The sequence below is a fragment of the Periplaneta americana genome, chromosome 15, assembly GCF_040183065.1.
Source record: "Periplaneta americana isolate PAMFEO1 chromosome 15, P.americana_PAMFEO1_priV1, whole genome shotgun sequence".
Taxonomy (NCBI): Eukaryota; Metazoa; Arthropoda; class Insecta; order Blattodea; family Blattidae; genus Periplaneta; species Periplaneta americana.
This window is the reverse complement of record NC_091131.1, coordinates 162117325-162143332: the sequence shown is the minus strand read 5'-3', so window position 1 is coordinate 162143332 and position 26008 is coordinate 162117325. Positions and strand designations below refer to the sequence as shown.

At 34.2% G+C, this 26008-nt stretch overlaps 1 protein-coding gene and 1 non-coding gene across 5 annotated transcripts in view; both read left to right on the top strand.

Moving 5' to 3' along the window:
* The window catches only part of wry (weary), a 1511805-nt gene that overhangs the window by 1108920 nt on the left and 376877 nt on the right, over positions 1–26008 (top strand). The window lies entirely within an intron of this gene.
* TRNAN-GUU (transfer RNA asparagine (anticodon GUU)) lies at positions 17053–17125 on the top strand. The gene has a single exon. It is a non-coding gene; the product is annotated as a tRNA-Asn (tRNA).

The window sequence follows — 26008 nt, the reverse complement described above, 5'->3', positions numbered from 1 at the left end:
TGCACAGTTTAACCATGTGAAAGAATGAGAGAAGAAGTGAACTAGACGTGTGTGGGCACAACTATGTTTTCCTACCAGGTTCATCAATGTTTTTTGCGAGTTAGATTCTGAGTGTTCTCGTGTAAATATGGGGGACGAAAGAAGGGCTGCAATTTGTTCTTAGCTTGCCACTTTATCTATCCTATCTGACAAGCAGAAGAAAAGAAAGAAAAAATATTAAATTTGACGTGGTACTTCTACAGCTACAGAGATGCGAAGTAGATTGACGGAGAGAAAGCAACAAACAATGTTATTACTGCACAATGAATAAAGATTTACTCGAATCAAACCTTGATTTGAGTATATATTTATTACTCATTCATTCAATCAATCATAGATTTCTGCCCAAGGGCAGGTCTTTTGTCATTCTCCAAGCTTCCCTATTTTCTACCTTCCTCTTCGTCTCCCCATATGATCCATATATCATAATGTCGTCTATCATCTGATATCTTCTTTTGCACCCAACTTTTCTCCCGTTCGCCATTCCTTCCATTGTATCCTTCAGTATGCAGTTTTTTCTTAGCCAGTGACGTAACCAGCGCCTTTTTGTTTCCCTGAGAACTTTCAGCATCATGCTTTCTTTGATCATACTTTCCAACACAGATACATTTATTATGTCTGTCCATTTCACACGCTCCATTCTTTAAATGCTTCTAGACGCTCATCTTCACTTCGTTGTAATATTCATGTTTCTGCCCCATACAATGCGACACTTCACACAAAGCACTTCACTAGTCCCTTCCTTAGTTCTTCTATTTATTATTATTATTATTATTATTATTATTATTATTATTATTATTTTTAGTAATGTCATTATTTTGAGATCTCCTTATAACCCGAGGCACCTGGTGGCCGCTGGATTTGCCAATGCGTTAAAACGACACTGAATAAAAGTGAGTAGGCTATAGCCTCTTTCTTGGTAGCAGTTCCATTTATAGTCGCGGTGGAACGTAGACTGAGGGAACCTACAGGTTAACTGTGTGAACTGCACAGATTATCGTCGGAAAAGTGGCTCCACTAGCGCAGGTCTGAGGTCTGCGTTATTACCACTACGAACTGCACAGTTTACGCAAGTAATCTGTCAGGTATGACGTCATACATGATATAAGCTTCACAGTTTGATTGACCGTGTATGGGTCCTTAAAGCAACCAGCGCTACAGATTCCCCTGCAGGCCGCCTACAGAATTAATTTATCTTTCCACATAGGTAACACCGCGATCTCTCAACTCCCGGTCCCACTAGTTTTATGAGCCCAAGGAAGGGCCCTGTACATAGCACCAGCAACAAATGGCCATATACTGCGGGGTCAGCAGCCGATTCTACACTCGAGCAAGCTCGAAAAAGGGAAAGAAACTGAGATAATAAAAAAGATGCAAAATTATGATGCCGAAATGAATCCGATGTGCAACGCCGAAAGTTACCTAGAAATTCTGCTTCAATCGGTTATCCCAACCAGGATTTCTCTCCGGGTCCACTCGTTTCACGATCAGACATGCTAACCGTTCCTCCACAGCGTGGATCATTCATCACATTACTCAGTAGTGTAGACAGCAGACGATGAGACTGGAGGGAGTATGCTGCGGACATCTCCAAAAATAATGAGCGTGTTTGATCAATGTTTCAGAAAGCACCATGTGACGTTAGTAACTTAAAGCTTATTTGAATTCTTATATAGGCCATTCATTATCCCGTGAAACCTACCTGCTCGTCAGGGGAAGAAAAAAGTCGACTGAGATGGTTCCCTCAACCACTGGTATAGCTCAGTCGTCCAAGGCACTTGCCTGCCGATCCAGAGGTGCGCTCGGGCGCGGGTTCGATCCAAGCTTGGGATGATTATCTGGTTGGGTTTTTTTCGAGGTTTTCCCCAACCGTAAGGTGAATCGGTATGGCATAGTTGCGCCCCGCGGTCAATTGGGACGCCTAGGCATGGCATAATTGCGCCCCGAAGAAATCAGGTAGCAGGATGGACATGGCATAGTTGCGCCCCGATGAGCATAGTACACACGAAAGTGATTGTCATAAAATAAATAAATTACTTAAAATATTACAGTGATAGCTGTATTGAAATCAGGTAGGCCTAGCGTATGATCAATTTTGCTATTTAAAATAACACTTTTTTATTGATCACACACATTAATGAACTACATTTTTTGTTTCTACATCGATATCTTAACCCTACAGTACAGGGTTTCGAAAATTGAAACTTAGAACCGTTATCAATTATTAACTCTTCACCCTTTTCACTAAACTTAACATTCATTTTAAATTAACCTCACTATACGCCACAGACGGTGTGAAAATCACTAATAAAATGTCAAGACTGCTAAGGCCCCATATTCCAACGGCTCACTCATTTGAATATTTCAGGTAATAAAGTACTGCCAACTTCATGGTGTTCATTTTAACGGTAGACTATTGATAATCACTGCATAAACAGTAGAAAAACAGTTAATAAAGTACTGCCAATTTCATGGTGTTCATTTTAACGGTATCGATAATGAATATAAATCGAATAAGAAATCATTAAGGTTGGTTGATTACGAGGCTCGAGTTTCCGTAGTGTCTTTTTCTCTACCTAGTTCATCGGGGCGCAACTATGCCATGACCTTTTCTCTACCTGAAGTGAACGGGGCGCAACTATGTCATGCCTTTTTCTCTACCTGATGGGAACGGGGCGCAAATATGCCCACAAAACAGGGACCCTTTTTATATGCTGCATTTTATCTGACCGTGTGGCGCAACTATGCCCTGCCCAGGCAAATATCAGGTAATCTATGGCGAATCGTCGACCTCATCTTGCCAAATATCTCGCTACTACCCATCCCATCGACGCTAAATAACTCGTAGTGAATACATCGTCGTTAAATAACCAAGTAAAAGAAAAGCCTCCCTTGCTACGCTTCTACTTGTAGCTGGCGAGCTCACTTACCCTTACCATAGGGTTCTTACTCTCTGTTACGGCGCACGCCATCCAGTGGTAATTTCACGAGATAACGAATGACATTGTGTCATAGCTTATATGTAGGCCTAATATTTTAATGAGAATGTAATTCTAGCAGTGACTATGTATAAAAGTAAGTAACGATTTTTACCACAACAGCGATTATCAATAAAATTTACTTTATTTTATACTTAATTAATGTTTTTGCTAGCCGTTCTAAGTTTGTAAAGAGGGAAGGAATATGTTACTCAATATTGCGGAAAGGAATTCGTTTGCCTTTCCAAATGACCCCGCATGGAATTTGAGTATTTTCGAACTCTTTGGTTGAAACAAGAGTGCCTCTGTTTCCTAAGAAGTGCAAAATGTATAAAGGAGTTCGAGGTAAGTTTATTACAGAATTCTGGTCGTCCCTGGCTCGAAGGGCGCCAGTTGTACCACCATGTTTGAAAATGTAATGTTTACTGTATTTAATTGATAGACGTAAAATAATATTCCTGAAGGATCTTGGTAAAATCTTATCTTGTTATCTTCAGAGTTCTGAGTCCACATATTTATGTCAGTGTTTGAGTACGATGCAGGCTACAAAACATTACCTACTGTTTAATTTTTTTGTAAATTTAATTCCTATTTCGTCGAGTAAAGAAATATTTTAAGTTCATATAATTTGTCTTTTAACATACTATGAAAATTTGCAGTCGATTCTTGATATAAGATATACCGTAGTTGATTACGTAAAATCTTATTAATAATGAATATTCCTCTCATCATTAGTTGATATTTCAATTACTATTGAAAACTTTATCCGTGCTTCAAAATCTCTAGAGAAAAGAATCCAGAAAGGATAGCTGGCCTTGGAAAATGGGTACCGAGCGGTAACAGCACCTAAATTAATTATAGATCAACAATATTCCATCTTTAATTTTATTTTATTTTAATTTTATATTTATTTATTTTGAGGGGCAGATATCTTCGACAGGAATAATTTATTTTTCATATATAGAGCTGTACAGATGGTTATTTACAATTAACAAGGAATGTCTTAAAACATTAATGGCTATATCTTGAAGTTCCAAAAGATCAATATGGAAACGATGAAAGAAACTGATACAAAATCTTGATATAGTGCCCCTTGCACCAAAGAGCAAGCCAATTACTTCCCAGCGACAAACAGGTATGTGGTATTTCTCTTCCAGATAAGTAAAGCTGGGTTCATAATGTCTTTTCTTTTCCAAATCTACTTCTTATTTACTTATTTAAAACATGTAAATTATTTCTTAAATTTTTAGTACTGTATTTAAAACGTGAAATAAAATTCTTAACAAATTATAAAAGCTCTATAAATACTTCTTTAAAAAGTGTTTTTTTAAGTTTAATATTTAAAATTAAAAAAAAAAAGTCTGTCAAAATTTTAAAACCTCTATAATTACTTATTTGAAATATGCTCTTCTCATTTTTAATATTTAAAAAACTGAAAGAAAAAATCTACCACTATTTTAAAACTTATGTAAGTTAAGTACTTAGGCCTAGTTGAATCTTGTATTTGTTAAATTCTTACTAAGTTATTTAAAATCTTAAATAAAAAATATGACACCATTTTAAAACCACTATAATTGCTTATTTAAAATATATATATTTTTTAATTTTTAATATTTCAAATCCGAAATAAAAAATTCTTCCGAAATTTAAGAACTCTATAATTACTTATTTAAAATATGCACTTTCTATTGTTTATTATTAACATCTTAAATAAACATTTTGTCAAAATTTTAAAACTTCTATAATTATCTATTATAAGTATGTTTAGTAAATTATTAATATTTAAAATCTGAAAAAAAAATGTGCAAACGTTTTGAAATCTTTACAATTACTTATTTGAAATAGGCTATGTGTTTTGTTTTAATTCTTATTATTTCAAATTCAAATTTATTTACAATTTACATTTGAAATGGTACATTTGAATAGATACCCGAAATGAGCATATGCTCGTGCTCGGGTACAGTCCAGTAGTCTACATAAATTTTAGAGACTTCAATAATAATGTTGATGATACAAATAATAGTAACAATAATAATAATAATAATAATAATAATAATAATAATAATAATATAATAGAATAACATTGACGGAGATAATACAAAGATAGTAATACAAATTAATGAATTAATAATAGGTCTAATAATAAAACATAAATATTAACAATAATAAAAATAACTAAGACTGATAATAGTACATTATGCAACGAGCCTATAATGGTAGTAATTAAGACGGTGGGATGTTTATGAAACGAGCGCAAGCGAGTTTCATAATTTTCATACGAGCGTCTTAATTACCATTATAGGAAAGTTTCATACGACTTTTTAGCTCGACCATATTTCTAACTTGAAATTATTTATAAATATTCATGTTATTGTTATGTGAGTGAGTGCAATAGCCTACCTCATAAATTGTGAGATGTGCGCAGACGCGAAAGTATTGATTTTTTCCGGGAAACGAATGTCGACCACCTTGATATAATCCAGAGAATAAGATAAAAATTAATCTTGATATAAGCTTGAAATTGAATTCGACATTGAAAAATGAGATGAGAAATTGAATTTGTCTGAATATTATTTACAATTACGCTAATTATTATAGTAAGAGAACATAACCTTCTGCGACAATATTGGATTTCCAGCCTGCGTGACGTTTTGCTAGTTGTCTTTCGATTGCACATACGAGATTAATCGAAAACCTGAACTTTAATGAATAGGTGTACTTTAATGACATGCATTAAAGGATTGCTACCAGGTGTATAATTATTATATTTCGGCATGGTCGAGCGTAAATTAAAAATATAAAACCTCTTAGCGAGAGATAACACAACTTATACAGGGACATCATTTTATTTTTACTAACATTTTTAATATTAACCTGGCTATACCTTTCTATTAACGATTGAAACAGGAAACACCGTTTGCTACTCTTTCCACGACGGAGTTCGATGATACTGGCGTAAAATACAAATCACTTTACTAGATATAGGAGGGAAGAAAAGTAGTTCATTTATGTAAACTAGGAAATATCGCAATTTTGAGTTTGATAATTTTCATTAGGTTTTTGTTTAATCAAAATACAGTACTGTATTAACAATGAGTGTTTTACACACGAATTGAGCTATCCATTCGGAAGTATTAATTATGCAGTGTATATTGTACTGTTACAGCATATTAGCGTACTATATAGAGAATGAAGTGAAATTGAAAAATAATCATAATATGGATATTTAAACACATTTTAGAAAATGGTGGCCGTTCATTTCGATACAGGCTTCAGTTCTTTTGTGCATATTATCGCACTATAGACTATTGTACCTAATTCCAATTACCAGTTTCGTCCTTCGTACGAGTAACTCATGTTGAAATAATTCTGTACCTACTCTATAAAAGAATACCTTACGTACTGTAAATTCAATCTTCACTTCTGCCCGATCCGAAAAGATAAAATCACTCAGAAATGCTATCTACTGTCCGTTCAAGTGTTTTGTTGCAGGGTTTGAAGAAATTGGGGGGGGGGGAAATCACGTGACAGTTAATTACTTAAGGAGGCCCTTTTATTTAAGTTATTTTAAACACTTGAATAATATTACGTAGACGTTCAATTCCTAACAGAAATTAATGTTTTCAGAAAAGAGCTAAGATAGCCCAGCTACTAGACTTTACAAAGGGGCGAACAGAAGCAGGTGGGGGAAACCAGGATGCGACATAGAGAAACGGACGACAGTACCCGTACGAAAAGCTCTTTCGTCACTGGAAAACGCGAACATATTTCTGAAACGTACTGTACTCACTAACTCAGTACTGCTTACGCGCCCTCGGCTCTGTGTCGTGAACGGTTGGAAGTTTACTAGTAGAAGGGGTGGGAGTGAAGTACATTCAAAATCTCAGGTACAATAAAAATTGAAGTAAAAATAAAATGATGTCCCTGTATAAGCAAATAATAATCAGGAAATAAAAAATAACAAACTCAAAAATCAACAAAAAAGTTCGTTGTATCGCAGACGACAGCACCCGCCGTATTGATATTGTGTTATGTATTATTGGGAGGAGGGGAGCCGAAGATCTACATCCTGACGTTCTCTTCAAATTTTCTCATACAATCATGGGAAGTTAATCCTGAAAAACAAAGTGTCTACGAGTCAAACTGTTCATTATTACCAGGATAAATACAAATAATACTGAAATATATCAATCTAGTTTCAGTTATAGACTTCCCCTTTGGTGCAAATCTGAAATAATAAAAAAATATCTGCCAACATTTTAAAACCTCTATAATTAGGCTTACTTATTTAAAACATGTGTTTTTTTAATGCCTATTTTAATCTGAAATAAAAAATTCTGCCAATATTTTAAAAATGTGTCACCACTTAAATATCAGTAACTATTTAAGAAAGCAGTCACAATAAAAACGATGATTTGTGTCAAATTAAATGATCAGTTTTCCTTGGACATTCAATTCTATTTCTTCACTCGTGTTGGTAATATAGACTATCTGTAATACCCGACGACCCGATCTGGTTGCTCCAACCGTTGCACAGGTTCGTATCATCTACTGCAGCGGTGGCGAAAATGTAATCGTGCGCCGAGCCTGTGTAACCTGCAACGTGCATATCACTTATGGATGGAGACGGACACCCGAAGGGGAAGTGAAGCAACTGTCTGACTTATTAACGGATTTTCATTTTCTTTACGTCAAGCACTTAAATATAATTTTATACAGTACAAGGTTACAAACTATGTTTAGTACGTGTAACGAAGAAAGAAATGAACAATAAATGATCAATATCACAACATAAAATTAACTGTCTTCAGAATGTCTCTGCGACAAAGTTTCAAAATCAGGAATTATGTCACTTACTGCCAGTCGTAGTTGATCACGAAGGTATCTGTCAGTCGTGATCTAAATTTGGTTTTTACTATTTTAATTTTTGAAGATAATTTTTCACAAACGTAAGTTGTAGCGAACATGGCTTCAACAGAGCAAGCGAAAGAACGAAGCTTCGGATATTTATTTTTTGGCAAAGATTTGAAAGTTCAACATTTGTCAAGTCCTTACATCTAGCTTTCATTTCACATCACATAGTAAATCAGTGAGTTCAAATTGAAGAGCTAATCGCATTATTCGTACATCTGCTGAAAAAGGGTCGACGTATAGAGGTGATGATGATGATGATGATGATGATGATGATGATGATGATACTTAACCTTTTAATGTTTCATCAGTAACCTGTAGTATAATGCCGTTTTATTTTATACAACCGTTTTCCTCGTAATACTTGTGAACAAATCATACATTTAATATTCTAATCATATTGACAGCAAAAAAATGCGTCCTCCCATCCTACTTGGAAGTTTCGTGCATGGTTTCGAGAGAGACATATGCCACTCGCAGGTCAGAGACAAATACAAATGTAACAGAGTTTGACTCCAGTGAGAGAGAGGGTGGGAGTTGGCGGAGGTTAGAAGCAAGCACAGCTATCACTGCGAGCCACAATGTCTCGCGAGTCACGTTCTGGCCACGGCTGATCTACTGGTATTTTATTATCCAGCATTGGCGTTTAAACTTTGCAACTGCAATTCCTTATATTACTTCAGGTGTTAATAGAATCTGTTTCTTTAATGTCTCTTTAAGTTGCAGTTACGTCTTTTCGTAGCAAATCTAAATTTGTCGTTTACTTGTTTCGCAGTTCTGTGTGTAATTATTATTGGAGTGCTTACCGCGTACTTCTTAAATCTCGTCACCTCGTAAGCGTTATTTCCAATTGTCACTTGTAAAGTCATTGCACATTCATTTGTGGTGAATATTCTTAATTCTCTGAAAAATACACCTGAAGAAAAGCAAACAAATCAAATTAGACGTACTATGTATGTATGTATGTATGTATGTATGTATGTATGTATGTATGTATGTATGTATGTATGTATGTATGTATGTATGTATGTATGTATGTATGTATGTATGTATTCACACTGCAATGGGTATATACCCGGTGGCAGTGGTAACTAATTACACTCAATAATGACAATAATAAACTTATTAATTAAAGTACAGTTAATAATAATACCAATAATGAATACAAATAATTAATACTAACAATAATAATAATAATAATAATAATAATACGGAATATCCTAAATTAAATGAAGCACGATCACTTAAAATAACATTTAAAATAAATCTAATTTGTATCTTAAATCTAAGTTCGAACTAAAACCCACGAGTACGATATGTTCATATCTGCACAAGTACCTTTCCACATTACACTCATATCACTGTCAACTCACTCACTGCACTGGAACTACGACACATTTCACTGATTCTATCCTGATTTCACTAACACTTCAAAAACATTTCACTGTTCAAATACTTTGGACTGCCACTATAAACTATAAAGCTTCCCTGACAGGAACACGTTTCACTGACACAACACACTTCACTGACACAACATAATTCTTTACTGACACAACACACTTCACTGACACAACATAATTCTTCACTGATACAACACTTCAATAACAAAATAGGCATAATTTATTCTGTAGCATTAGATAATGGCTACAATAGGAAAATAGTAGACAAAATCATTTATCAGACCAATCGAAAAAAACAACTAAAAAATTATACCCATCTCTCAAACAACAAAGAGCGAAAGGATTACGTTAGTTTCGTTTACACTAACCCACATGTTCATAATATTGCTTCCATTTTCAAAAAGCTTAAATTTAACATAGCGTATAAAACAAACAATTCTTTAGGCAAAACCTTGTTTAATAAATATCCCACAAGTAACTTCGACAAATTTAATACTTCAGGTGTTTATAAATTAATGTGTCAATTTCCAGAACCCGAGGCCACATATATAGGTCAAACAGGCCGTAACTTTAATATAAGATACAAAGAAATAAAAATATTTCTCATGAAGTCTCGTATTCAGCCTTTAGTGAACATATATTTAATAATCAACATTTTTTCACAGACATTAATTCTGATATGGATATCTTGCACACTAACAGGAAAGGAAAATTATTAAACATTTTGGAATCAATTGAAATTTATAAAGATAAACTGGTTAACCCTAAAAATTTAAACGATAAGGCTATATATGATAATAACATCCTTTTTGATCTTTACATCACTTCCGAGTTAGACAGGAAACGATCAACGTAGTATTGGTCACGCAATCTGCGTCATGTTCTTTACTGTAATCAGTCTTCCTTAAGCTACATTACGCGGTCGTACATCCACACCAGCGGTGAGTTCAACATCTTGATTGTAATTCTGTCCATTCTTCCCACTTAGCTTTCATTGTATTTATTAACATAAACACAAGTTTTACCTAGGTAGTATAGTTTAAGACATCTTAAAAGTCAATTTTCGTATTCTAATTTTATCACTAATCTCAATTACCAAACACTTTGAAATAATTAATACTTAGGTTTGTCACATTTTTTTTTTTTTTTCATTTTTAATAATCTTGATATTTTTACATTACTTTTTGTTAATTTCAACATCATACACTAATTATTTATTCTCTGGTTAATCATTTTGTACTTAATACATATATTTTTACGATTAGACATTGCATTTAAAAAATTTTAAATAATTATTTTAATTATCTTGTATTTAAGTTTATAATATGCATGCGAACTCTACAACATTTAGGTCATTTTATTTTTAACAATTGTTGATTTTTAAATTATGTATCTTTGTAAAAATTTTATTATCAACCACGAGCTTTACACAATTTATGTTCTTGTTACAGTCGTGGTACTACCACTGAAGATGGAGGAGCATTCCTCCGAAACATGTATGGTTTTTAACCGATTTTATTAATTTTATTCAATCATTAAAAAGTGTTCATACAACTGTATCAAATTACTTTTATTGTATATAACTATTCTACTCATGAACACTGTTGCATCTGACCTAACTTATATAATTTAAACAAAATATCATTTACATCTTTTACATACTGTGTATAATTACCATCTATTAGTAAAGTCCTTAAGCCTATTTTTAAATACGTTTTTGGTTGTTGGTAAAGCCGTTAGTAAGTCTGCAGGTAAAGCATTCCAGTCCCTGATAGTACGATCGAGAAAAGAAAACTTTCCAGTGTCCGTCCTCTGTCTTCTTTCCCTCATAGTTTTATAGTTTTATTAGCAGAAATAAAACATTGAGCTTTGCTTTTCACATTTATATAGCCTATTTGTTTGTCGCCCCGTTGTAATTATAGCCTAGGAGTGGGTTGTGTTGTTCATTTGTGAAGGCGAGCAGAATGGTTTACACAATTAGTTGAAATTATTGGATTTATTGAGGTAGAAAATTGAGTGAATTGGCGAATGAACGATTGCGCCGAATCAGCAATTATATCTGCCCACATCAGAGAGTGTCCGCCAGATAGCGAGCCCTTCCACTGCAGCCTCGCAAGGGAACTTTGATTAGCATTACGTATAATAGCCATCTGCTTTTCAATGGACAGCTTTATCGTTCGTATAAAAATAAATGAGAGCGTATAGGATCTGCGGAAACTCTATTTTCCATCCGTAATGTACATAGTAGAGGGCCATTGTTGATAAAGTCGTAAATATACGCTCAATGGCTATTCAGGTCTTGGGGCAAATTGAATCTGGCACAGCTTTCAAACGTATTTTCATATTACATTTAAATAGCTTTGACTATATTTAGAACATATTCCCATTTGAGAATTCTTTCTGGATAGAGAAAAAAATATGAAGTGATAATTCACATGCCCGTGTTTCAATTTATACAGAAATGCAAGAAATTCATGCAAAACCATCAAGAGAATTCCAAGTTTGTAACACGGAATCTGGAAATCTTTATATATATATAGTCCACACCTGTGGAGTAAAGGTCAGCGCATCTGGCCGCGAAACCAGGTGGCCAGGGTTCGATTCCCGGTCGGGGCAGGTTACCTGGGTGAGGTTTTTTCCGGGGTTTTCCCTCAACCCAATATGAGCAAATGCTGGGTAGCTTTCGGTGGTGGACCCCGGACTCATTTCACCGGCATTATCACCTTCATCTCATTCAGACGCTAAATAACCAAAGATGTTGATAAAGCGTCGTAAAATAACCTAATAAAATAAATAAAAAATTATATATATATATAATTTGAACTGATAATGGAAATTACGGGAAAATGGCTGGACGGATTTTAATAAATGACCCTTCATTTTGAAGCTTGGAACCCAAAGTTTTTCAGAAAAATAATAACTTTCAGTGAAGCGTTAGTTTTCCTACATAATTTTTCTATTTTCAAAAATCCATCTTTCGTCAGTTTTGAGAACTAATTGCATTTCAGTATAAAACACTACAATAAACAATAGGCTATTACACGGATGCTATGACTTTCAGGATTGCTGACATATTATTTAGAGCTCAAATTAAATTGATTATTAAAAACTTCAAGACTTGCTAAAAATAATTTACAGCTCTGATTCTGCGGTGTGTAATTTTCTGAGCACAGCTGTGTATTGGATATTGAAATCTACAAAACGTGAGGTGGTTTGATGACTTTATTACCGTTAGAAATGAAATGATATTATAGTTAATGCCATGATATGACTATTTTTCATTAATTACACATATTAATGCTATATTGATGATATGAAAGTGAAAAGTTTTGGGGTTATGTAAGTAGATGTGGAGAATATCTTAAGTTAGATTTTCATTTCTATAATTTACTGAGGTACCGTACGAAACAATTAAAATTAAAACCTTAAAAATTCGTGTAGTTCGGAGTTTGACGGATCCCGATTATCAGAGCAGACTTAAGTTTTGCATATGATTTCAACAGTCAGTGTATGATGGCCTACTTGACCCCACCTTAATTTTTTATTGTGACGAAGCATGGTTCCACCTCAGTAGTTACGTGTGGCGGCTATGTAGTGTGTACAAAACTTATGTAAGACAATAATATTGTTATTAAAAATCAAATATTTTTATAGTTATTAATCAAGTGGGGTTGGGTCTTTTTCATATACTTAATGGCGGTGTGGTTTAGGGGAGTTAGGCCTAAAATGACATATTTGGGTAAAATGACATACTATGTATTTTGTGAAAACACTGTGAGCTGAGTTTGAATTTACAGCTCTATAGAGCACAGACGCTGGAAACAGTGGTTACATCCAAATTTCAGTAAGCGAAGGCGCTTTTTGGTGAACTAAAGGAAAAAAGTGCAAGACGATATAATATTGTTGAGGTATGTTATGCATTTTTGTTCTTTTAAGCTTCAGATATTGGTGAAATAATGTTCATGACTGAAAACATGAATATTTCCCTCTATAGAAAGCATTACAATATCCAAATTCATGAAGAGGTTAGGTCGTACTAGCACTACTTATTCTTCTTCATTCCGGGTAAAATGACATACCACCTACTTGTACCCAAGTGCATGATTCTGACTGGAAATGAGAAGCCATATAGTACGGGCGATAGCGATTTGCAAAATTGGTGTCAAATTTGTTTAAAATGGCTGATTAGTGATTACTTCTGTGAAATTATGTAATATATATAGGCATCTTTCTCATTGCTCGACTGAATTTTTCGTAAAGCTAACTGATTTTAAATAGGTAAGATGGGTATTTCTTTAAAATATATAAAACCCTAAAGTTCCGAAAATAAATATATTTTCAATTTGTATATGCACTGAATTTTGTTACTCTGATTTATCCTCTTATGAATGAGCTAGGCTTTGCGAATCTGAAGTTTACTTGCACCTACTTCATCAAAAAGCGCTTTTGTGGAAAATATTGTAAGATAAGTTTGCATTTACAGCTCTATAGTGCACAGAAGTTGGCGTCAGTGATTACACGTCATGTTAGCCTTCCCTCGTCACTGCACCCACCGACTCCAGCCACTTGATGTCTCTTTCTTCGGGCCTTTGAAAACATATGATCAGGCCGTTACAAAGAGGCTGAGGAACCATCCTGAATGGGTGATAACACAGTTTCGAATTGCGGACTTATTTTCTGAAGTGTATGGAAAAGCTGCAACCATCACCAATGCATTGGGTGGATTTTCTTCAACAAGAATTTCTCCACTCAATTCGGAGATATTTCCTGATCACTTATTTAGTCCTGCATCGCCCACAGACAGACCTCTAACGAATACAGTCCCTACAGATGGGCCAAAGGGTGCAACATAGAAGAGCAGTTCAACAAAAAGGAATGCAAAAGAACATATGATAGAGCCATCACCAACAACTGCTCCAGCAGCGGAAACGTCACAAACGAGGCCTTCACCTCATGTGACACAGCAAGAGATCTCCCCGATTCCCTCTGGCACTAGATCTGTGGCGAGAAGAAAGAGAACACATGAAGGGTCCTAAATCGAGCATCTCTTTTATTAACCAATTAAAATTAAAGGAAGCTGAAAGAAGAGCTGTAGAAGAAAGGTGTTCAGCAAAGAGAGGATAAACACAGCTTCAGTTTGATGTAAGCAATGGGGACCAAGATGAAGAGAGTGACTTCGATGGTGATGTTGAGAACGATGCACCTTGTCTGTACTGCAATGAATTTTACAGCCAATATAAACCAGAAGAAACATGGCTACAGTGCAAGAAATGTTTCTCATGAGCACACAATGAATGTGCAAGTGTATCTAAGAGAACAATTTTTTTTAAACTATGTCATTTTACCCTAGTAACTAAGGTAAAATGACATAGTTAGTCTATTTTCAAACATACCTTTCCGTTAAAGATTGTCAGTATTTTCCACTTTCTGTTGATCTTAATATATGTGTTAATGTTGTAGTATTAGTTATATATAATTGACCAAAACAAATTTGGTAAGAATACATATTTTTTTCAAGATTTCCTTAAGGTATGTCATTTTAGGCCTAGTTCCCCTAGATATGTATATGTGCCATTCTCTTCGGTATTGGCTCGAGAGAGCGCAAAAATTACAGTTGTTTTATTTTGCCTGGCAGAGTTAAGGCCATGAGGCCTTCTCTTCCACTCAACCAGGTTTCAATAATATACATGAAATACAAAATTTGATTACAAAACAACACAAAAGAAAATACCTTAGAAATTACATAAAATATAGTAGAAAATTACAATAGAAAAGATCAGTTACATAAAATAAAATTACAAATAGTCAACATCGGTTATATAATATATAAAATAAAGTAGAAAATTACACATAATCAAAATCAGTTACATAACATAAAGGGGAATATACACACTCACTCACACACACACACACACACACAAACACACAATTTATAAGACCTAAAATACCCAAGATAAATACGACGATTAATTCACTTGAGATATATTATACAGTTAATATACTAATAGGAGAATTCATGTGAGTTACAAGACAAAAAATGTTGATTAGCAAATTCGTACTAAATGGCATACAAACACAAATGATTAAGAAATATATCAGGATAATAAAAAAAGAAAAGAGAAAAAAAAAAAGAAGAAGAGAGAGGAGAAAAAAATAACAACTTGGTCATTTAAGACTACTTAGAAACTTCCGCAAGTCTAGTTCTGTTCATTAAAAGCATTTCTAAGCAGAGTGTGCTTAAAAGATTTTAGACTCCGACTGCTCCTGATTTCCTGTGACAAGGAATTCCAGGAACGGGCTGTATGTATTGTGAAGGAAGCAGAGTAGAGAGATGTTTGATGGAATGGAATTGATAGAACATGGTTATGCCGTGAACGTGTATCACGGTTATGGTGGGATGCTAAAAGTGTATTACTTACTGATAAAATAAGAAGCCTACAAAATTATGTAGTCTCCCGATCATTTCAGTAAGACCTCTTAACAGGATACAATGATTTTACCCTCTACATTTCAAGCTCTACATGCAGCAGTTATACCAAGATGCTATGTCTATTGTTCGAAAGCACAGAAAACCTGACATTTTTTTTAACTTTCACCTACAATTCACAATGACCTGAAATAGCTATTGCTTTACTCCCCCATGAAAAACCCACTGTTCGTCCTGACATTGTTATTGCTTGCGTTTTCACGTTGAAACTCATAGACTGAAGGTGGATGGGTTCAAGAAAAAATATTTGACATAAAAAAACCATTCAAAGGGAATATGTTTCATCATTACGGAAGCAAATAACTTTCAAAATGTCTGGTATTCTTAATTGAAAATAAGTCTGAAAAATTTTTATTTGAACGTCTAATGAACTCAGTTTGCAGCACTTGCTGCACAAGCCACTAGTTTAAATTGAATATTGATAACAGCAAAAATGCATCTGTTGCCAGGATGTCTTAGATAATCATTCATAACTTTAACTGTTTTCCAGGGGATGTATATGTGTGAAGTCCTGAGTGGAACTGTGCCTAAAATCACACCTATATGCCTTCTCAACTAAGTCTAGAATCAATACAACACAGTGTCTATAATTTCGAATTGGTACTCCGTCCTCTATGTATGGCAATAAAGTCCATCGCATTAACAACAGACAGAAATTACTGTAATTTCATTGACTAGAAAAGAACGCATTACCATAATTTTCACACAGTCTTAAAACCCGCCTTATTCTTTGTCCATACCAGAGGTCTGCATCGGACGTTTTCGCTCGAGCGCCAAGTAGTTCATAGAATTATCCGATAGGTAGCGCACATGCATGATGGGTAAAATTGTCACGAGCGATAAATCCTCGAACGGTATAAGCCGAGCGTTAGACATTCGTTCTTGTCACAGTGATGAACTGTGTAGTAACATCATAGATGCAAATCACGCTTTCAGGTATAACTTCCTGTAAAGTTGATTTGAATAATTCTGAGGGAAAAATTGTTTTGGGGCCAGGTATCGAACCCGGAACCCGGCCCCGGAACAATTTTTCCCTCAGAGTTATTCAAATCAACTTTACAGGAAGTTATACCTGAAACCTTGATTTGCATAATACACGTCACTGTTCGTTAACAGAAAGCCACAATTTAAGTCACACAGAGTTAGTGTGCACTCAACTTTGGTTGCTTGACGGTTTTCAGCCCACATTGAGGTCTGTGGATATAGAGGGAAAAATTGGATCGGTGTCTGGTAGAGTTCCCGGGTAGCTCAGTTGGTAGAGCGTTGGTACGTTAAACCAAAGGTCCCGGGTTCGATACCCGGCCCCGGAACAATTTTTCCCTCAGAATTATTCAACATCATAGATGTTTATCATTTCAAAACTTTGCAGTGTTTAACTAACTTCTCCATAGTACAACTACAAAACTTGCTTTAAAATGTAATATAAATGTTGTAGGTAAATGTTTCTTGTTTTTTTTCTTCCCCCCCCCCACACAAGAATGACTTTTTTTTGCCATATCTGATAGATGTTATTGGATGTAAATGTAATTATTATAAACGGAGAACACAATCACGATAATGCAAGAACCGTATCAAGTTTTCTAGTAATAATAATAATAATAATAATAATAATAATAAACTATAATAATTAGTGTATCAATATTTGCGTCTGTAACAGTTGTGCAGCATGATTATTCGTTTTATTATATTTTCTGTGACGTTATCTCTGTACTAATATTGTTATTAATCTACTGCTATATCAACAATATTTTGTAAAACGTTTCCACATTGTCGCATTATATAGGTGGAACACTATATATAGACCTATCATATTATATATGTGGTAAATCAAATATTGAATAATTATTAATTAGCAATAAAAACTGTATATCGAAGTTTTTCATGATATTTTATTTATAACTTCATGTTCCTTTTTTGGTACGTTTCATCGACTGTTCCATTAAACGTTTGTTATAAACACAGAAAATAAAGCCTTATTTTTACCGTGTGAGCAAAACATATGTGTATCTTATCTGTCGCCTTCCATACAAGATAAGACATGTCGGTGAGATGACCTTGTACTGTGCTTCTATTTATTACGAGCGTATCACGACCGATCGTATCTCACTCGAGGGTGCGACACTCGACCGAGTTCAAGCGAGCGATTTAACTCCAATGCAGCACTCTGGCCCATACCATAGTCGAAGTATGTAAAATTCTTTATTCACTCAGGTTTGCTTAAGTATACTACCTCTCACGGCGGCTGATTCATACGTAACGACGCTACCATATGCACAGGATTCGTTCCGCGCTTTTGCGGTTAGTATTGCGGTAATGATGTACTTACCGAATTCACAATTCATGTTCGAAATGACGTCCTTGTGATATCTGGCAAGCTACATGTCCAGCAACTCGCCGTAGTTCGTTCTCCGAAATTGCTCGAATTTATGTCGTGTAGCGGTTGTTAGTTAAAACGTTGTGGATTTTTACTGTGGCAGTAACGATTGTTTTGAGTGTTCACGTAACCACAAAGGTGGAACCATGCTTCGTCACCGTCAAAAATTAAGGTGGGGTCAAGTAGTCCATCATACACTGACTGTTGAAATCATATGCAAAACCTAAGTCTGCTCTGATAATCGGGATCCGTTAAACTCTGAACTACACGAATTGTGTAAGGTTTTAATAATTGTTTCGTACCTCTTATCACTGAAGACTGTAACACCCCTACCTGATGAGCTATATGGCGGGATAATGTCGTAGGACTTCTCTCTAGTCTGTGGCCAATTTCATATGACATCTCCTCAGTTAGAACATGCTTCACACCATGTTCGTTTCTTATCCAAAATTGACCTATTTGTATGAAATTTCTTTACCAAATTGTAAATCATTGCTTTAGAAGACTCTAGCGAATCGGGGAATGACTGACGGAAGTTTGTTACAACTGTTATCCAAGATTCGTATTTCACAAACTTCACTCGTTGTTCAAGGCTATATTTCATTATGGACACACTACTTCACTCTAAATGTACGGCATAAGTACAGCTGCACCCTCACTGTGTGAACATGTTTACGTAACTAAATACGAAACGTACGCAAGCAAGAGGTCTGATCACTGCAATGGCGCAGCTGTTACTACGCATACGACTTTCCGCTGACGCCGGTCTAGCCTTGGCTGACTCACTCTGTATTTATTCAATGGTATGATAGGTACAATTCGCTCATGCCTTTCGATTGCACTCCTATGTTATTCTCTGATTATTACAAGATGTAGCAAATTTATGTTATCATCTAATCATCTGCCTGCACGCAGTAAGTCAAAAAGGTTTACGTAGATTACCCAAGACCACACAATACAATGAGTTCTTCATAAATTACATTGAATTCATGTATTATCTACGTAGAGTAGAGGTTGGTAATATTGTTATACTAATAATATTATGATAGTACTTCTTGAGAATTCATTACAATTTTACTGAGCGAGAGAAGCACCAGTTTTGTGTAGAAACTTGTCCACGAACATATCCTTAACACGTTAACGCAAAAAACAGATCTTTCTGCACTTCGTTACCATATTGTAACGCTAGGTGAAAACGGGTTAACACAAAATATAAAGATTCTTTGACAGAATTTCTTAAAACTCAAAGGGAAATTCTTACCCCATCAACAAGGACAAAGCGTAGTCGTCTTGACATATAACCAGGACGAAGCATCACTGTACCTGCTGAATCTTCAAGTGACAGTGAGATAGATATCCCAGATTCATCAAGTGAATAACAAGATATAGAGACAAGTTCAGAAAAAAACAGCTTTGAAAAAGAAACTGTATGTAGGCCTACACCCCGCGAAGACAATCAGATACCGGTACCGGCACTTAAATTTGGGAAATTTGTTCTCGTAAAATTTTGTACTGGCTCCAAAAAGAATAAGATCTACAGGTACGTGTGCAGTGTTCTTGAAGTATTGATGGTGATGTGAGGATAGTGGGTTTCAAGTCACATGCAAAAATATATGTTTTTCAAGCTGTTGAGAATGATGTGCCAGTAGTGGACAGAGAGGACATTTTAGTAGTTCTCTCTGACCCCATTGTGAGCACTCTAAATGAAAATATCATTTTTAGATTCAACCAAAACATTGATATATATGAGGTATGTTAATTTGAACAGATGTTCAATACTGTACATATTAGAATTCCAGGTCTAGCAGGCATAAATATTGTAAACTATTTATTTATAGTACCGGTATTTATATGTTATTATTTTCTGCATTTTTATGTGCATTTGGTTCAGATAGGTACAGTTGAATGTTCTTATTGTATTTTATTTTTTATCTGTTTTTTATTTTACAGCAAATTTTCATTATTGTAAAATATTATCTTCTGTAAATTTCAGTTTATTGTAAACAAAGTTCTTGAATGACACATCTTAAATGTTACTGTTGAACATTCTTTGCCTTTGGCAACATCGCGAAGTTGAGGAATATTATTTAAATTAAAACATAATCTATATTACGATTATTAATTCACTTACTGTAATCATTTGTGCATTGAGCTGTAATATTAATTAAGTTTGGTCTTTATTTTGTATGATCAAAGTCATCCGTCATCCCACCTTATAATAAAGTTTAAGCCCCCAATAAAATAAAAAATAAGGGGAATATTTCTCTTTCCACTGAAGTAGTTCTCTGATGGGTGACTTTGATAATAGCGTACAAAAACCATGGGTATCATAGTCGCCCCACTCAGGGTATGGCTTTGATCATTATGATTTTATTTGTTTTTCTACGAAATTATCAGTTGGGGGGGGGGGTTGGGTAGTATCGGACATCGGGTAATATCGGACAGTGCGTTTCTTTCATCTACCACAGGTGGTAGCACCTGAATGACGTGGTCACGTAACTGTAATAATAATAATTTATTTATTTATTTAGAATATTAATGTGCGAAACAACAGCACAAGGCCAATTACAGTTTAGCACAGGTACAAAACGAAACAAAACAACAAATGATGATGAGAATGAATGATAGAAAATGGCAATGAGATGATAATAATAATAATAATAATAATAATAATAATAATAATAATAATAATAATAATAATAATGTTTTATTTTCGCTGACAGAGTTAAGGCCATAAGGCCTTCTCTTCCACTCAACCAGCCTTAATCAATACAATACATAAATTTAAATTACAAATATTTTCACTACACTTAAAAGGTTCTCCAGCAATAATCTTCACTACACATTTATTTAAATTTAGATAAATCTATAAGGTAAAGTAGTAACTTAATTTATGAGCTAATTTAATTCAATGAATTATAATTAATTTAATATTTGAGATAGCTAGTAAAATGATAAAAATTAATTTAATATAAGCTTACTAGGACTATGTTACAGGGAGAATATATATATTTCTATTTCTATAATGAGAATATTAATGTAATTGCCATTAGAGGTTTTGTAAATCTATTTAGAGAAATTAAAGATAATAATAATAAGAATGGACAGATGTTAGTTTCATTATAAGTAACACATATTAATCAGCAATTCATCTGTTAAGTAAGAATTTATGTAATTTTGTCCTAAATGAAGCTATTGTCCAACAACCCCTTATATCACTCGGAAGCGAGTTCCAATTTCTAGCAACTGAAACTGTATAGGATGAAGAATATAAAGATGTCTTGTGGTAGGGTATAATGAGTAAATTGTTATGATGAGATCTTGTACTTAGCTGATGATATGCGGATAAATTTTGAAAACGAGAAGCCAAATAGATTGGGGTAGCGGTGCGCAGAATTTGAAATAAGAGAACAAGAGAATGCAGGGCTCGTCGATCGCTTAGCCTTAGCCAAGACAGAGTTTGGAAAGACGGGGAAACATGATCATACTTACGAATATTACAAATATAACGGACGCACGCATGCCACATCACAGAAACTTAACCATCTCACTCAGATACTACCATCTGGTTGTAGATGAAAGAAACTCACTGTCCGATATTACCCGATGTCCGATACTACCCAACTCTCTCCTAAAATAAAATGCTCTTATAATTATTAATGAGTATCTATAATCGGTACAATATTATGACAATTTTTTCAATATTAAAAAATAAATTGTTTAAAAAGTTGTGGCAACTTATACTGTTAAAATGATCAAAGTAGCCCCATTATTGGTATTAGGAAGGGAAGTTGATACTATGAAGCAATTAAGGTGGAAACTAAGTATTGATTTAAAGTCATTTTATAAATAATAATGAAATGTTATGAAAAATCACATCAAGAGGATTCAAACCTGCGTACTCTTCACTACGTAATTTACCACTGAGCTAACGCACCATGTAGGCATATCACTGAGTTCATTCCTTATATCGCAATTCAGGTCAACTACATGTCAAAGAGTAGACTTCAGCCAACTGTGAACTGGGCGCTCGGCCGAGTGTTACTTAGATGAAATCTGACATCAAGAGTCTTTCCATTTTTTTTGTCTTGGGGTGTACCAGTACATTAAAAGTTTTGTTCTTAACTGGCAAACTCTTTTCAACAAGTTTCCTCACGAAAGCCATCTTACTTCCGTGTGATAAAAAAGATTTCATACGACGAACCCATGTCTTCACAAACCTTGCTGAGAATACGAGTCTGCAATGCTCATTCTTTGAAGGAATTTACCATTTTAATCACATATTCTAAAATTCAATCCCTTTCAGATGGTGATAGCACTTGCTGGTCCGTGATACAGGCAGCTTAAGGGGAAGGATTTACAGGAAATCTCTTGTCTCATATCATTTTAAGTAGCGCCTCTGTTTCCCTAACATAGTTTCATATCAATGTACGAAGCCTTTTAAATATACTTGTATTTTCATTTTTGTCCTTATGGTACAGTCACAGACATAAAAATGCAAACAATGCAGTATTATAAAGAAAATTATATATTTTCTCTGAAGAGTATCACAGAATCACAACTATTGTCTTAAATGAAAGCTAAAAGACTGTAAATCAATTGTGTGTGATGATTTTTAGAAATTTTAAGTTTCATAATTTTATTTATATTTTGTATTTTTATGAACAGAAAGAAAAATTGCACGTCTACTTTTGTCTTATTCTTTAATTTGCAAGTTGACCATTTCCTCTTACAGAATTATTCATGTCTAATGTGAGAATATGCCGTGAAAATTTTATTAAATTATCTCTATGATTGTCTGAGATATTACATATTAAATGTTGAAAAACGTAAAATGAACAAACTCCGAATATTAACAGAGAAGTTTGAACACAGAATAAAGAGACTGGGCGCAGTGGCTATTTAAAAATTGCGTAAAAGCAATTATTTTCTTACTAACGACTTTGAAATTTTGCTCAAATACTATGAAGTCCATACCATTAAGTATTTTTAGGCTAGAAATTAAAGAAATATTAATTTTGAAACTTAGGGCCTATTTGGTCATTCCTGTAGGTCCTTTCCCTTAATTCCAACATTTCGCAATCGGGGTCGATAACGGCTGACGAAATTGTTGACATGAAAGAGGAGATTTTAAATTTGATCGAGAAAAACCCGAGCCGAAGCAGACGCTTAATTTTACAATACGTAGACTATTGTTTAAATTTCACTTCGGAGGAGTTCAATGCCCGCTGCCACAGCCTTCTTCAGTTACAAGCGGAGCCCTACGTGGCAACACTGCAATTAACTGTCAACCGGAGGCCTACCACACACAACACGTGTTTGTGCTAATGCCGATTTTCAATGTAAATTAATGTTACAATACAAGTGTGTGTCGATGGAATTAAGTTCGCGGTCGTACCAAACGTTAATTGTTGATGTATTATAAACTAAGTGCGTGTTGGCGATAACAACAAGACAATAAATGAAAATAAAATGGTTGCAGTCCTTGGAAATTTTTACTGTTGGTGATGACAATAGTAATATGCGTTACAAGAGCGGTATGTTGACGTTTTCATGTTCGAGGAAAAGATTGAAAAAGCGAAACGTAGTTGAGCTTTTTTAATTTCCGAGAACATGAAAACAAACATACCGCTCGTGTATCGTACATTATTTTGTGAGAATATCGTTTATTACATACCTGAAAGAGGAATTTCTAATTAGTTGCAATGAAATCTCCATCTTGGTTTCTGTTTAATGACGGCAACTTTGGAATACCAAAATATCTATTTGCAAAATTGTTGCTATAAAATGTTTTCTGTGTTTACTATACTCCAGCAGGCCGTGATTTACGTCTGTCTTTTTTTTCCCCCCAGTCTATAAATGCGAACTTAAAACAAACGGTAAGGTTATGTAATGATTTATTTTTCATTTTAATATTTTAACAATATTATTTATATAACATATTGCAGTAATAACATCGGCATCTGGAATCTTGTTGATTTTTTCACGGCTTCCTTAATGTTACTTGCATCAGGAATGCAATAACTTTTGTGCGAGATCGTGCGTATTTGCTTGTTTTCCACACAGAACCAATACGCGGCAAGTGTGAAATACCACGTACAGTATTCCCAACGTAACACACATAACAATTTCCCTCTTCTTACCGCTTAAGCGCGACATTCAATTTACTGCTTTAGGCTTTTAATACATTATTTTTAGAGACGTTTAACATAGTAGTAATTATAAATTGGAAACTTACCACTGCAATTTCACCTAAATTGCAATGTTAATTATTGTTTTTAAATATTTACAAAAATTAAGTAAAGTCTACTACTCCACGAAACTTATTGCATTCCTGATACAAGTAACATTAAGGAAGCCGTGAAAAAATCAACAAGATTCCAGATACCGATGTTATTACTGCAATATGTTACATAAATAATGTTGTTAAAATATTAAAATGAAAAATAAATCATTACATAACCTTACCGTTTGTTTTAAGTTCGCATTTATAGACTGGGGGAAAAAAAAAAGACAGACGTATATCACGGCCTGCTGGAGTATACAGTAGTAAACACAGAAAACATTTTATAGCAACAATATCGAAGAAAGATATTTTAGTGTTCCGAAGTTTCCGTCATTAAACAGAAACCAACATGGAGATTTCATTGCAACTAATTAGAAATTCGTCTTTCAGGTATGTAATAAACGATCTTCGCACAAAATAATGTACGATATAGAGCGGTATGTTTGTTTTCATGTTCTCGGAAATTAAAAAAGCTCAACTACGTTTCGCTTTTTCAATCTTTTCCTCGACCATGAAAACGTCAACATACCGCTCTTGTAACGCAAATTACTATTTTATAGTCTTACTTGTGGTTTGTGGTGTATCAGAATTCTAGCCGAATTGTTGGGTCTCGCCTGCTGTATCAATAAAGTTACGCCGTTGATTTTCAAGTTCATTGTAAACAGCTGTTTTGTGATCCTATAAAATAAGTTGCAGTTTTGAAGATTCAGAATGCCTGCTATATGTCAGAACTATCTATAATCTGTAGGTGCATACACTCACTTTGCTGGTTTTCAAGGTTTGTTTATTAATATTATTCCTTTTGTAATAAATTAGTTATAAACATTTTTCTTTTCACTTCGTATTTACAGGATTTAAAGTTCACTAAGTTTACGCTAATTGGCACATACTTAATAGATAATGATGTGTTTTGTTACGTATTATGTTGAAGGTATGTTTCTTCATTTTTTCATAGATCTTAATACTTGGCCTTGGCCTATTTAAAATTATATTTTTAAAAATGTATCTATACTAATAATAAATCTGTAGCCGAAATTTTTCTGGTAATTTTCGATTTTCCAAAAATAATTTGCCCTAACATATATAATTAACCACCCTGAAACCGAAAATCGCTTTTTTGACATTTTTGTTTGTATGTCTGTCTGTATGTTTGTTACCTTTTCACGCGATAATGGCTGAACCGATTTATATGAAAATTGGAATATAAATTAAGTTCGTTGTAACTTAGATTTTAGGCTATATGGAATTCAAAATACATTATTTAAAAGGGGGGTTATAAGGGATCTGAATTAAATAAATCGAAATATCTCGCTTATTATTGATTTTTGTGAAAAATGTTACATAGCAAAAGTTTCTTTAAAAATGATTTCTGATAAGTGTTATTCCTTGAAAAAGTTTGATAGGCCTGATATTTAATGAGATAAATGAGTTTTAAAGTTAAAATAACTGCCATCTAAGGCGGTGTATTGAAATTAAAAACAAATGACTTCGCCTATAAGGGGCCTTGGACACAACAATCGAAAACTATGAAAC